Source organism: Taeniopygia guttata, chromosome 1A (assembly GCF_048771995.1).
Source record: "Taeniopygia guttata chromosome 1A, bTaeGut7.mat, whole genome shotgun sequence".
NCBI classification, from domain to species: Eukaryota; Metazoa; Chordata; class Aves; order Passeriformes; family Estrildidae; genus Taeniopygia; species Taeniopygia guttata.
In genome coordinates, this window is record NC_133025.1 from 65,562,210 (window position 1) to 65,576,454 (window position 14,245).

The 14,245-nt window shown below is 43.7% G+C and overlaps 1 long non-coding RNA gene across 1 annotated transcript in view; it reads right to left on the reverse strand.

Annotated features, from left to right (window-relative positions):
• Nucleotides 1-13,876, reverse strand: part of LOC121469149 (uncharacterized) — a 177,408-nt gene extending 163,532 nt beyond the window's left edge. The window contains exons 1-4 of the long non-coding RNA XR_012053730.1: nucleotides 11,900-13,876; nucleotides 11,260-11,410; nucleotides 6,621-7,656; nucleotides 5,524-5,597 (exon numbers count right to left, since the gene is read on the reverse strand). This is a non-coding gene — a long non-coding RNA (uncharacterized lncRNA). The remainder of the gene's footprint in view (nucleotides 1-5,523; nucleotides 5,598-6,620; nucleotides 7,657-11,259; nucleotides 11,411-11,899) is intronic.
• Nucleotides 13,877-14,245: the final 369 nt, after the last annotated feature.

Sequence of the window (14,245 nt, forward strand, 5' to 3'; positions counted from 1 at the left end):
TGCCCTGTCAGGGCTGAAAAATTTCACATGCTTATGTACTTAGTGTTCATAGTAAGCTACTATAAAAATAAAGTAGTTCCAGAATTGATTAAAATAAAATTTTTTTAGAATTAACTCATAGTAATTTAGTAAATAGCAGTGTCTTTGCAATATGTTCAAATTTGAAAAAAACCCAACACTTATTTTAGTGTGTGTTGAAATATCCTTCCCTTTCCTTCTGATAATAACTCTGATGCAGTAAAAGCTGTGTAAAGACAATACATTTCTAAACTGGACAAGAAATAAACAGGGTACAGAAAATATTTACACTGAGAACAGAGAGACTTACTGGAACCAGTGGGATAAGAAAGAAAATTTCCAGTATGTGCCAAAGGAAAGAAGGCATGATTAGATCTTTGCTATATTAAAAGCATTTGAGATTTATTTAGACCCTGCACTCCTTTCTGTGCAATGGTCAGTTGAATCTCAGCCTCTGGTCTATGGAATATTCAAGGACTTCTGAACAATGAACCAACCTGAACAACAGTAGAGACTGAGGGGTGAACTTTAAAGAACAATATTTTGTTGGTGTATTTGATGGAGATGCATTTTCTAAATATTGACATTTAGATTGTCTTGCTTATCTCAGGTGCTTGTCTTTACACACCCTGTACCTTCTGAAAATAGGTGGTGTTTTGTGATCATGTTACAGTATCTGATGGCAAAGCAAACTCATATAAAACAGCCACAATGACACAATTATGAATGTTCTTGATGTACCTCAGAGTCCAGCTCACATTTAGGTATCTGCTGTCTCCAGGGTGCTTTGGAGGGGACCAGCTGTAAATAATAAGTGTCAAGGAGCCACACAAATAAATGCTTCTGGCTGCTTCATGAGAACTTTTTTCCTATTCCATTTCAGCTTTAAAAAACTGACATTTTCTTATTTCCTGAAAACTAGGGAGGGTTGTTGGAAATCTAAAATTTGCTGCTGTAAATTTCAATTTTGCAGATCCAGCCTTTATATTCAATGAACTTCCCATGCTGGTGGTATCAGTGATAGCCATCTCAACATCTACATTTAAATACCAGCAAATGAATTGAGTAATTCACACAAGACAGAACATCTAATTGGTGCTGTTCATGCAGGTGGCATCCTGGCAAAGGCTTTGACCTTCAGCAATTCCACCTGAGTCAGCTTTCTGGATCAAACCCAACATTTGAGTCAGCTTTCTAACCTGCCAGCAATTTTGAGAGGGCAAAAGTTTGAGGGGATTTAGTGTTTCTCTTTCCTGTTGTAATGTAAAGTACAAAACTCAACTGGTGGAGCTTAATTTCACCCTGAACAGCTAACCCCATCCAAGAGAAAAATACAGATCACAGCTGCAATTCTGTTTTAAACAATAGAATATTTGATAATGAATAGTAATTAAATTAAAAAGGGATAATATAAACTACCTTAATCTTGCTTGACTGACACTTCACTATAGAAGATGACTTGAGGACTATTGATTGTGTGGCTTTGAGATTGAGGCATGTTTTACAAAAAAAAAAAAAAAAAAAGAATTAAGACAATTCAAAGAGTGAAAAGAGAATTCTGAAATCCACATATCCACATAAAGGCCATGGTTTTCTGTCTGCTTTACATTCTGGTTCCTTAAGTCTCTTTCTTTTCTTCTCGCCTTTTTTTTTTCTCCAGAAATATGTCAAGGGAAATTTAATTTTTTCAAAGGCATTTTTTGAACTTCCAACCCATCCTTGGTGCCAGAAAAGGAGCACCATGATATGAGACCCCAATACTAAACTGGAGCATTTTCTATAAACCTTATCTAAACCTGCAGAAAGCTTACCTAGACCTACAGAAACCAAAAGCTATTTTTTTCCTATGAGAAAAAATAATTGTAAATCCTATGCATTGAAAATAGTTACATTTATCACAGTTATGTCTTTGTGTATAGGGACACAGTGAGTTATTTGTGGGGTGGGTAAATAAGTAATCATTTTAGGATACATGGAGTTTTCCTGGTAGTTAAACAACATCTTACCTACTTGTCAGACACCAAATCCTCTCTCAGTAAATACAGTGCAGCCAGCTGTGCCATCTATGCATGCCCTATTCATTCCCCTTTAATGGTCAAAGTCTAAATCCTTCACTTCCTTCTCCACCACAAAGAACAGAAGTCACTTCTTACCTTTGTTACACAATAATTGAATCAATATATAACAGTAAATTTGTAATAGTGCCTTTGGGACTTGACCTTGTAAAGGGACAGTGTGCTCTAATGGTGTGATACCCCTCATGTGAAAGCTTGTCAGACAGCAAGGAAGATGCAAACAGCAAGATAGTGCATTCAGTCCTCCAGCACTTCATTAGCAAAGAAGCCTTAGAGCATTCAAAGATGCAAAATGCTCTATACAATAGCATTTTGGGAAATCAGAGTACAGTCACCTCCCTCCTCACCTTCAGAAAAACATGAAATGAGGTGGCTGGATTTTGAGTTGCTAGGTTTAACAACAGAGTAGGAAGGAAGGGAGTTGTTTGCATACATGTGCTTTCACTAACAGTGTTTGCTCTGTTACAAGCCTGTCAAAGCAGGGTGTTTTTGTTGAACTGAGAATCTGAAAAGGGACTTCCATAAAAAATTTAACAGCAGACTCGTGTGTGTGTGTGTCTGTGTGCACAGTCAGTGACAGGAAGCAGCTAACTAAAAACTCTTAGGGCTGTTCTGTGTTGCAGAGAAAATATCTGTACCCAGTAATGGCACAAGTCCATCTCAGACACCCACACACGCACCTCCAGCCCTTGGTCAGAAACTACTCAGTCAGTGAAATGGGGTCCTCAGGCTGTCACTGCACAGAACTGAAATCTTGGCTAGCCAGCCAGACAGGAGGGGAGGAACAGGAAATTTAATAACAGTGCAACACAAAGCAGCACCTACACCCCAGCAAACCCCAACACCACCTAGCAGGACAGATGGGCTAGAGGAGCAAGAACAGATTTGGATTTGTTATGCTGATTATTGGAAAGTTAAAAGAACAAACTTATCAACAACTGGAAGAGTTGTCCAGTAAATATCACCCCTTCCAATGCATCTTTACCCTACTGATTTCAAAGAAGCCCCGTCCTTAGACATGCCAAAAAAAAATCCATGTTCATTATGTCCATGAAGCTCCTGATGAGCTCACTAGTTTGCGTAAGAAAAACCTTCCATTTCTGCTCAAATGCCCCAACTCCCCTCAAAAATTGAAGAGAGTGGAATTAAATGTAACAGTGCAGTCCAGGAACTAATTAACTTTGGGGATTTCCTACAGAAAACATGAAAAGGGCTGAAAGTTTAGATGGCAGAAAAGTCTCTCATCCATCCCAGTTGCAGCAAACATCAGTGGGGCACTTCTCAGTCCCCCAGGGAAGTGCCAGGCAGCAGAGGGTAATCCAAAACTGCCACCACCAGTGCCAGCCAGGGTGGGAAGGAGGTGGCCGTGCCAGCAGCCAGCTCTCACAAAGCCCCTGTGTCTCACTGCTCGCTGCTGCAGGAGCTGGCTCCACAGCCCTGGTGGGACTCTGCTGTGTGCCACCATTCAGCTCACCATGGACTTCCTCACTGGTGTCATGGCATGGTGGGGATCTAACTTCAGCAGCTGCCATATCCCTGCTTTTCCTGACCTAAGCACAGGAGACTCTGGTCTGGCACTGAGTGTCACCAGTGGAACAGGCAGACTTCACCAGAAAAACAGGGTGAGCAGTCCTAAGGGCAATCAGGAAACAAAGCAAACTCCATCCTCAGCATTAGTTATGGGCTTCCTACGATGTTTTCTAGTATCAACTTCCTACATTCCCAGCGTTTCCCACCTGCAGAGACTGCAGAACTCCTCAGACTATTTCCCAGGGTCCAGCCATGGTGGGCCCACAAACACTCAGGTGTTTCCAACATTATGACCCCAAACTCAGCTCTGGGCAAGAGTGGGAGACCTCATTCCTAGCAGAGTGAAAATGACTCAAAGCAGCTGTGGTGCCCTGCTGAAGTGCTCCTACAGCCACAGGGGCCAGGGCTGCCCATGAGGAATGGCTGAGTGTATGGGCTGGCACCAGGGCAGAACTTTAGGGAGCTGCTTCCAGCTGGCCCATGACCAACCCTCAGGCAAGTACAGGAGAAGTCGCTGTTACCTCAGTCCTAACTTCCTCTTTCCTCACTGTGAGCAAAACCTAAGCAACAATTGCCTGCAATGGCACCTGCACTGCTCCACAGCAGATCCAATTTAACGTTCCAACACTGCCCACTACATGGGAGGGCCAGGCAAACATAAGGCTGCTGCACACATGTGTGGCAACACCAGACAGAACCCCACTATGATAACCTGCTGTGAATCCATGGAAGGTTTTGCACTCAGCCTTCAAATTTTGAGAGGGAGGTTGTCTAAGCACCTTAAGGCAAGATCCCAGCCCAGCCTGCAGTTCAGGAGGACACTGACAGCTCAAAATAACAATTTCACTCTTTCCTAGAAGAGTGAGAGATTACTGTTGTTTTGATTTGTGGTATGACTGGACTGCAGTAGAGGCGGTGGCATCTCCCCATTCTCTCAGAAACGTTATGTGAAGGTGGGTCTCATCATTCTGGATTCAGGACATGATCAATACCCAGGGCAAACTGGGAAGATCGAGTCATTTTCTTCTTTGTTATCCAGGAATTTTTTTTTTTTCCATCTGAATTGAAGCCCTTATGATTCCTATTGCAAGATAACCAAATGGGACCAGCAGAGAAATTAGGGAACATGATGTAACAGTTGTTTAGGATATGATCTAAAAGCCTTTTCTTGCCACAAAATTAAAAGCTGCCAAACCACAGGACAAAAACAGCTCAGAGCCTATTGTCTACTTTTCCTACACTGACAAGATGCTGATGATCGTCTCTCCATGGAAAAACAAGTCCAGAGAGTCACCCCTCAAACATGCTTTTTGTACTCCACTTCCCCCATTTCTATATTAATTTCCCCAAGTATGTCCTAAAAAACATCTACTTATGTACCATACCTTACATGGAAGCAATTAGTTTTATAAATTAACCACAAGGCACATTTAAATCTACATTGCACTTGTATCCAAATCATCACCACGTTGTGAGGGGTTTATTATTTATTATGATTTAACTACTACCAGCCTGTTTGGAAGGAAAACAACTCTCATAGTGGACCCAGTCATTCCATAAGTTATACTTAAGTTTCCTTCCTGTGAGTGAAAGAGCTGCAGTACAGCTGAATGTCAGATACGAGGTTCTTATATGCAGCATGGAGCTCAAAAAAGATGAACCTTGAAGTGTTATTTTCAGGCAAAACATTGTTACATCTGACATCATCTTTATCAGAATGAATGTGTATCCTCCAAGATATATGCCAGGTAAATCTGGTGCTTCTCAAAGATTATAAAGATGGAAGGATTTTTTTCATTATCTACACATCTGTTCAAAAGTCTGAAGTTTCAGGCCTAGTCAGAAGGCAATATTAGTCATGGTTTCCCTGAACAAAATCTCCAACAAGAACTTCACTTACCAACATGCTGTGGTGGTCTGTGCTGGATGGACAGCGTCGATGTGAACAAGTGGCATCTCTAGCAAAGCAGCTTCCTAAGAATCATTAAAAAACATGGGTAAGAAAGTGCCTAACCAAAGTAAAAAATGCCTATTATCAGCATTTTGGCAGCCAACTACTCCATAAGCACCTTCTTCTCTTTCCTTCCCAGGTAGCTCCAAAACCATCCTTGCCAGGTGTTTCTGCTTGAGTTTGTTTCAAGGCATCAACACACGGGGCTGATCTAGCAGCTTTCATCATTGATTTTTCTTGATTTATTGCTTACAAAAGATCTAGGATCAGACCCACACAGTGGGAAGCACAGCATTTTCCCTGCAGTCTGGAAACCCCCCAAGAATTTTGAAGCAGACACATCCTACACCCTAGTAACTCTTCCATAGTCACCCATGAGTCTCACAGAGATCCTTCAGTCAAAATTCTGCTTATAGACAGCAGGCATATCAGAGGGATTCATACTGTGGAACAGGAACCACTCATTCACCTCCTGCCCAGACTTCTCTTTTCCATGTACTCTTTCTACCTACATGAAAACGCTGTGCTTCAAATATATTTAAAAGAAACTTTGCTAGTACAACAGGACCTAATGCAGAAATACAAGATTGTCTTGATGTGGAAGAAGAGAATTTAAAGAATATGCTAGGTGCTAGTCACATCTCATCCAGGGATAAAGTAAATAGATCTCAGGTCATATATTGCTCTCTCATGCTCTTCTGCAGCCCTGAACTCTAAGTTTCAATAGCAATAACACTAAATTTTGGTCTCAGACCACAATTTTTCTGACAAAACATTGGCCAGCAATGTTTCTACAGATTTTCTACAAAAGCAGTATATGTTTTCAGAGAAGAACTAAAGGGGTCACTTGTTTAAATGTATTGAAACATTTTCAGTTCCTCTCTCTATCTAGAGGAGTAAAATTAATTTAACCAGTTATACTTATTCCATCCTTTAAATCAAACCCATCTATTAATTTCTCATGCTCTGTTCAATTGTGACCAAGTTAGACACAAGAAAAAGTGTAAAGCTACACAGTACACCTGAAAAACAAAGAACCAACCCACCAGGGTTTTGACGAAATGCTTTTTCTGAATTTGTAGAAAATGTTCATGCCAGCTGGAACCACTTCTTTTTTTTCCAGGAACATTCTGTTTTGGTGCTGTTTTCTGCCTTGGAAAACTTCAGATCTGGACTGGCATCTCTGGTTACTTCCCTTGAGCCCAAGTGATCCTGTTCTGTTCTCTCTCCTTTTGTGAAATGATAGTGGTAGGTACCCAAACCAGACAGCTTTAGGTTCAGTTCAAGGATAGGATTAAATGTAGGTCTTCCATACCCTAGGGAAACAGTCCACTTGCTCCCTCTGGCTGTGGTTAATCAACCTCTCAGATTTCATGAAAAAAAAAAAAAATAGTTTGGCCTTCACCATTGTGAATGAGAACATTACAGTTGCAAAAAGCCAAACAGTAAAGAAAACATTCCCCCAGCTCACGTTGTTCTACCAAAAAGCAGCATATGTACAACTGGAACTTAAAATGGTCTGCTGTTTTTTTCCTAAAAAATGTCACAGAATCTGATAGCTTTAAAAACGGCTTATATAAGACCAGACTTACAAAACAAAATTTGAATGCACCCCAAGTATAAACGCCAGGTTTATAATAGCCATCATTATAATAAAAATCTTCCCAGTTCCTGGGTTTTCCTAATTAAAACATAAATTTTCTATAAACAGAGATGTAATTCCACAGGGCCCCAACCCCTTTTCTTCGTGTCCCCTCCCACTCTTGGATTTGGTTTTTTTTCTTTCCATCGTAAATCAGGGAATCGGAGCGGCCGGCTCCCGAGGAATGCGCCTGGGATCTGGGGCTGTGCCGGAGAGGGTTTGCCTTCTGCCAAGGGGGAACCACCCACACGCTGCAAGAACGGCATGGGGCCCAGCCAGCATCTGAATGGCTCCGCTGCCACCCAGGGGAATGAAGTAAAGTGGACACAAACAGCTGGAAATGTTGCCAAAGTGTCAGGCTTCGAGTCCTCCAGAGCCTGTGGATTCTGTAATCCTTGTCTGCTGAAGTAGGGTTTCAATTTGCCTCTATTTGCTACTGGCTGGAAAAAAAAAACAAAACAAAAACTTGATGCAACACAGACCAAGATGTCACAACACTTTTGGTTATACCTCCCTGGTCACTCCCAAAGGACCTGGCCAACACCCACTGGGGGTGCAATCATGGCCTGGGATTTTTCAGAACCCTCTCTCACTTCTTCATGTTCCTTCCCCCCTGTCCCAGCATACTCTGAACGCTTGTCCATTAATACAAAGGAGCTATTGGACCCTGAGGAGCACATTTCTTCTGCCCAGAGAACACCTACAATCCTAAGCAAGCTGTGCAACAGCACTGGGATTTAAGAGCAGGTGTCCAGCTGGAAAAGAGAAGGTGAAATTGCTGCTCTATATCAAGTGCACATTTATCTTTCTTGTGCACTGACTCATCCTCATAGACAAGCCCTGGTGTTACTGTAGTGAGTCATCAAAGTAACGTTATTTATAATCACTCTGCCTGATGTTTCAAAAACACACAAGACCTAAACCTTATTATAGCAATACCAAATGAGTTGATGGTCTCCCAAAGCTCATGCTTTGATTTGAAATTGAAGAGCATGACAGAGTTTTAAAGGAGAAATAGTCCTGTGAATAGTGAGCACTGAGGCTCAACCTCCAGATGAGATCATCAGCTGTCATTTAGGTCAAACTAAAGGTACAATTGATAAACAAACATTTCTGTGCATTGGCCCATTTAGATAAACAGTACTGTGGTGTGAATGGATAAAACTGTGTCCCCTGAAAAGCTCTTCTGCTCAACCATCCTTGTCCCTCTTGTAACTGCAGGTTTTGGAGTTACAGGTTTGCAAACTAACAAAACCAGTTCCCGGACTCAGGCATGTATTTTAGATTTACTTGGTGCAAGCTGTTAGACTACAACTTTTCCCAACCTAGTGTACAGATGTGCAGAGATATTTATGTACCTCATATCCTATTTCAGGCAGTGCTGGATGGTCCCAGTCTGAAGGAAACATGATGTGTGTGAAGAAGCATCTGATTGACTGTTTGAAACAAGTTTAATCCAAGACTAACTCAAGGGATTTCTACAAGAGAGCCTCCTGGTCATGTTTCAGGGACTGCCTCAGAAAACTTGTGTCTTTATATTCTGTATAAACTGTTCTCTCTAACAAGCTACAAATAAATGTCCATTGTTATAGTGCAGCTCTGCAGCAAGAGGCATCACATTGGGCTTTCAGCTAAGTGTCAGCTTTTCCTTCCTTGCTTGGCTATGTGCCTATAAACATGCCTAACAGTATGATAACCTAGACTTATCTAAAGAAATTACCAACAGCTCTTCAAGCATGATCCCTGCATTACCTCCCCTTACCACAGCCAAGCCATACTGGCCTCTTCAGGACAAAAAAATTAAAAAGAAAATGTTGTGGCACAAATTGTTCACATAATGCCTGCTGAGACCGTAAGAAATTATTAAAATTATCCTTTTCCTGAACTGGGAGAGGAATTGGAGAAGGAAAAGATCACCTAAACCACAACAGATTATCAACATCTGCATTTGCTCCCACCAGAACACTAATTTTCTTCTCTTTTACTTTTCTTGACTGTTCCTACAACACTGCACAAATTCCCCCTTACTCATATCTCTGCTTTTCCAGTTCCACTCTTCTGCCTGCTCTAGGCTACAGCATTCAAAAAACAGGATGTCAGCCTTATTCCCTGATCTTCCCAGCTCACCAGCAGGCTGCATGGCAAGCCAAAATTCTCCAGGCTCTATTGGCTATGCGTGCCTCAGCTGGACCTGCTCTTTTCCACCTGGTCACCAGTACCAGCCTTAATAGAATAATATAAAACACAACTCTAGAAATGTCATTACGGTGTTTTTCCACCTCCAGCAAACTTTTTTGAACAATCTCAGCCACGTAACTTGTCATCAGCAGGAAGTGGGAAGCTGCCCTGGCAGTCCCCAGGCCACTGGGATGTCTCAGTGCACTCCCCTTGCAGCATGCCTGCCACAGTGACAGCCTGCCAACGCTGTCAAACCCACCACCCAGCCTACCTGCACCCAGTCTACATCAGCAGATCAGTGAGTCACTCTGAAGCAGGAGAGGACTCAATAAACAGACATTATTTTCCACAGTCAGGAAAATAATGAGCATAACACCCCATACCTTTTCTTGTTCTGTTTCCTACTGCCACGTACTGCAGTGCTAGGACTTCTGCAGATTTTTATCACAGAATGAAGATTCAGGTGTGTCTGGACCATTTTTTGAAAGAGAAGATAAGTGCACTATGAATGAGAAAGGAGGTTTGTGTTCCCTGGGAATGCTTCCCAGGAGAGCAGATGTCACTGTGAAACACAGGGGGATTAGCCTCCTGTGCTGCTCCTGCATCCAGCCCCTCCTCTGTTCCCTGCTTCTTCTGCTTCAGTCAGCAAGGAGGTATCTGTGCAGCCTTCTCCTGCTGTGGTGATTGCCTGAGGAGCTGATTATCCCAACTTCAGGTGTTCTTCCCTTCACGTAGAATCTGTCTCTAAAACCACCAAGCCTTAGAGGGTTGCTGACCTGACTTCCAACCAGCACAAGCTCTTCTTGTGGTGTTGAAAGAAGAGACCCTGTCCTCTGTGATCTTGTGATGATAGCACAGGAAAAACACTCACTGGCTGCCTGAAGTGCTGCCTGTGAAAGTTTTGGGGAGGATTGTGGGCATCTTTTTAACTGTGCCTCACTCCAAGTGGTGATGAAGAGCAAACATTTGGATCCCTTTATAGTGGTGTAAATGCTTATGACAAAACCAGACATCTCTGAGCTGTAGAATCCTTCTCCAGGCCTCTAGACTCTGCCTTACTCACACTACATATTTTCTGTTTTCCACTGATGTGATACAGCACCTCGTATTTCAATCCCCATTCCAGGTGCTCTCACTGTTTTGCTGCTTGCCAAAGACGCTCAGGAAAATTCCTGCCATTCCTCACAACCTGGCAGCTGGTGTTGCCCACCAGACAGCAGCACCAGATGATGCTTCAGAGGCTGGGGAAGCCCCGAGTCTGCAGAGGCCTCAGAAGCCTGGCAGTCTCTCCAGTGAATGCCAGATCCACCAGCTCCCATGCAGTGAGGTGCCCAGATTATGCTGGATGACTCAGGCTCAGCTTTATCACTGGGGAAGATGTAAGGATAACAACTGCACACACTCACTCACAATAGCACAGTGATGGAGCAGAGCTATGAGAAGATAAAAGCCAGAAGGAGCTGCTGAGGTAGTGCTTGGTCACCGTCTGAGCATTGATTCCCTGGTCTGCTTACAGCTCACTTGCCTTGAATGAACTTCCCTTTATTTCCAGCTGCTGAACAAGGCCACCAGAGAAGCCATGCACTTCTTCCAGCCCCAGACCTGAGGAGGAACCTGTTGCTCCCTTGGACTTGTTTTAGAAGATACTATCGGGCAATGCACACCAGCTCCTTTAGACACCAATGACATATACACTTTTTACTGTTTTAATCAAGGCTGCCTTCCACAGCTTACAGCCTCCTTCAAATATAACATATCATGAGCAACCATCACTGCACACAACTTTTTTTAAGCTTTGCACAGGATGTATATGTACCAGAGAAATAATACAGTTCATAATTGGCTTAAGCTACTATGCCCCTTACCTTTATTTTTCCCTGTTCCTCTCCCTGGAGACAATAGTCACAGCAGTTTGGGGTGTGGGGTGAAGGAAAGAAGGTTTCTGCTTGGAAAATGCCTAACTGCATGGTACAGTAACACCCAAGGAAAAGCAGAGTCACCAGCATGTCATGCTCACTGTGCACCAGGATAAAAAGAATTCATATAGGAAGTCAAATTACAATGCACACAACAACCACCCACAATGTGTGTTCACAAGGGGGACACCATCTTGAATTATCCAGTTTCATTCCCTTCAACATGTATCCTTATTTCAGCCCTTTAATTCCTAATTACAAACATATAAGGAAGGCTCCCATATTACAATCTTAGCTCAGCATGTCATAATATCAAGGAGACAGACGTAAAAAGTCTCTACTTAGACTAGAGCCACCCGTTTTGATTAGTTCACCAAAACTTCTTCCATTTTCTTTATGTTTCAGTTCCTTCCCCTTCCCTTCTTCCAGTGTTAATAGATGCTGCCTGTACTCCATGAAATGTTCCCTCATTGCTTTCACATTCAAGCAAAAAAAGATTTTAAGTAGCATTTTGGAAGAAAAGCTGCATAGCAGTTAGTTCTCCCATAAGTATGTCAACAGGTAAGTACACAGATTTTTTTTTTTTTACCTTTGAAGTCTCTCTCATATTTCTGTGAATCCACTTGAAATTCAAAAATGTGCAGCTGAATCTGATACTGTGGCACCACATTTGCAGAAGTTATAAGGGCAGCACCTTGTTCTGGACAAAGGAGAGATATATTTGTTAGAAATTGTCTTTGGGTCACAAAGGTGTCACAGACAGGTTGGATTTAACATCTATACATGTTACAGGGAGAAGACAGTGATTTAAACCAGTCATATCATAAGCTTGTCTCTGAGCTGTATCAGGGTTCCCCTCATGTGTTTCATGGAATTTTAGAAATATTTAGAATAGAATAGAATTTTAGAAACTATTTTAGAATAGTTTGGGTTGGAAGGGACCATAAAGATCTAGTTCCAGTCCTCCTGCCATGAGCAGAAATACCTTCCACAGACTGCTCAAAAATTCTGTTCAATCTGACCTTGAACTGTTTCAGGGATGAGGCATCCACAGTTCCTCTGGGCAACCTGTGCCAGTGCCTCCCCACCCTCACAGTAAAGAATCTCTTCCTAACATCTAATTTAAGCTTACCCTCTTAAAGTTTAAAGCAGGTTGGCGGGTCTCTCTCATGTCCATCGCTTCTCTCTGTGTCCCCCAACCAAGGACCACTGGTGGCTGCAGTGCCACCTGATTACTCGTGCATTTCACCTCCCTTCACCCCTGCAGTGCCACTCTCCTTTCTCCCTGATGCCCTTCACCCTCCTCTGAGTGGTCTCAGGTGGAATAGAGGCTCCCCAGAAGAAGAAAGTGCAAATCCAGGCTCTGGAGCTATTTCCAACTGAGCTTATAGATGGCAATGGCTGGTTTGACAGTTTTGATGGGAAAAGCAGGTGATTTTCTGAGATTTGTTTTTCAGCAGAAGTATGCAGAAAGTGAGCTCTTCTCACACATCAGAACTTTCAAATTGAAATGCATTTTCAACAAATTCCCAAGCCATCTGTAAAGGCAGCCTGTTTTCAGAGCTGTGTTTCCTAGGAGCATTGAGGAAAATCAGGAAAAAACGCAAAAATGTGTGATGTGACGAAGAAAGCACTGGGAGTATATCCACACCCCTTTTATTAAACAAAGCTAGCAGGTGCTAAGTTCAAAGCAAGGCAAAGGAGAGCCTCCCTCAAGCAATATCCCGTTCAGCTGTGGGAATATTTGCTACAAGATGTTGCAGAGGGTAAAATTGTATACAGATTTAAAAAGTGATGGAATAATTACCGAAATAAAACCACATCCAGGGTTATTACGTATATAGATACCAACTCTGGGGCAGGAGATCTCCAAGCCAAAATTTGCTGCAGGCAGGCAGAGGAGTATGGAAAAGTATCGCTACGAGTCTGCCTTGAGCTCCTAATTTTGTTTGGGCACCTTTATCATCCAGTGATAGGGACGGGCTCTGGTACACCTCTTGTGCTGATATGATACAGCCTTTCCTACATTGTGGGGTAAGAAGAGCAGGAAGGGAGTGATGGGGAGATTTGTTCTCTGTATTCAACCCAGGGGTTGTTAAATCGGGCAGCTTTCCACCCTGCCCACGGAGCAGGCAGCGGCGATGGGCAGGTAGTGCAGAAGGATGGAGGCAATGAAAGAGGCAGATGATGATGTGGCAGTGCCAAAAGCACGGGCAGCATCCCCGCGGCGCCCCGGTGCGCCCTGCCTCACACACCCACCGCAGCCCTGCCTGCTGCGGGCCCCGCTCCGCACTAAGCCGCACCTCCTGCTCAGCAGCAGCGATTAAACAGCGACTTTCTGGGCATGGGGCGCTGACCTGACTGCGGTGCAGATGCCCATGAGGGACGGGACCCCGAAAATGCTGCGCTGCTGCCGGCTCGCCCCGCACGCCCTCAGCCGCCCCCGCCCTCAGCGGGGCTGGGCCGGCTCCTCCGGGCGGGCACCGCCACCTAGGGACGGGGACACGGCTCCGGCAGGGCTGGGAAACCTCCCCTCAGCGCCCCGAGGGCTCCTTCCCCACCCTGGGAACTTCACCTCACCTTTTTGGGGCACGCTTGGTTTGTGTTCTCCTTTCATCATGCCATTTCTCCACTCTCGGTGTCAATCGCGGTGATTCTGAAGACGCACATCAAGACCTGTGTGAGAGCCGAAGAACAGATCGTCACCTTGTTTTGCCCTGTTTCAAGGAGCTCTTTGCTTCTGGGAGATATCCAGACCAAAAGTTCAAGGGACCCGGCGCAGTCAGTCCTGCAGCCACGTTCAGGGGCTTCCCAAAACCACCCTCAGCTCCCATCCTGTACATCTCCCTCTGTGTGGGCTGTATCCTTCTTACACCAACATCTGCACTTATCCTTGTGCCTGCTTAGCGGAGAATCCCCTTCTTTCCACACTCCC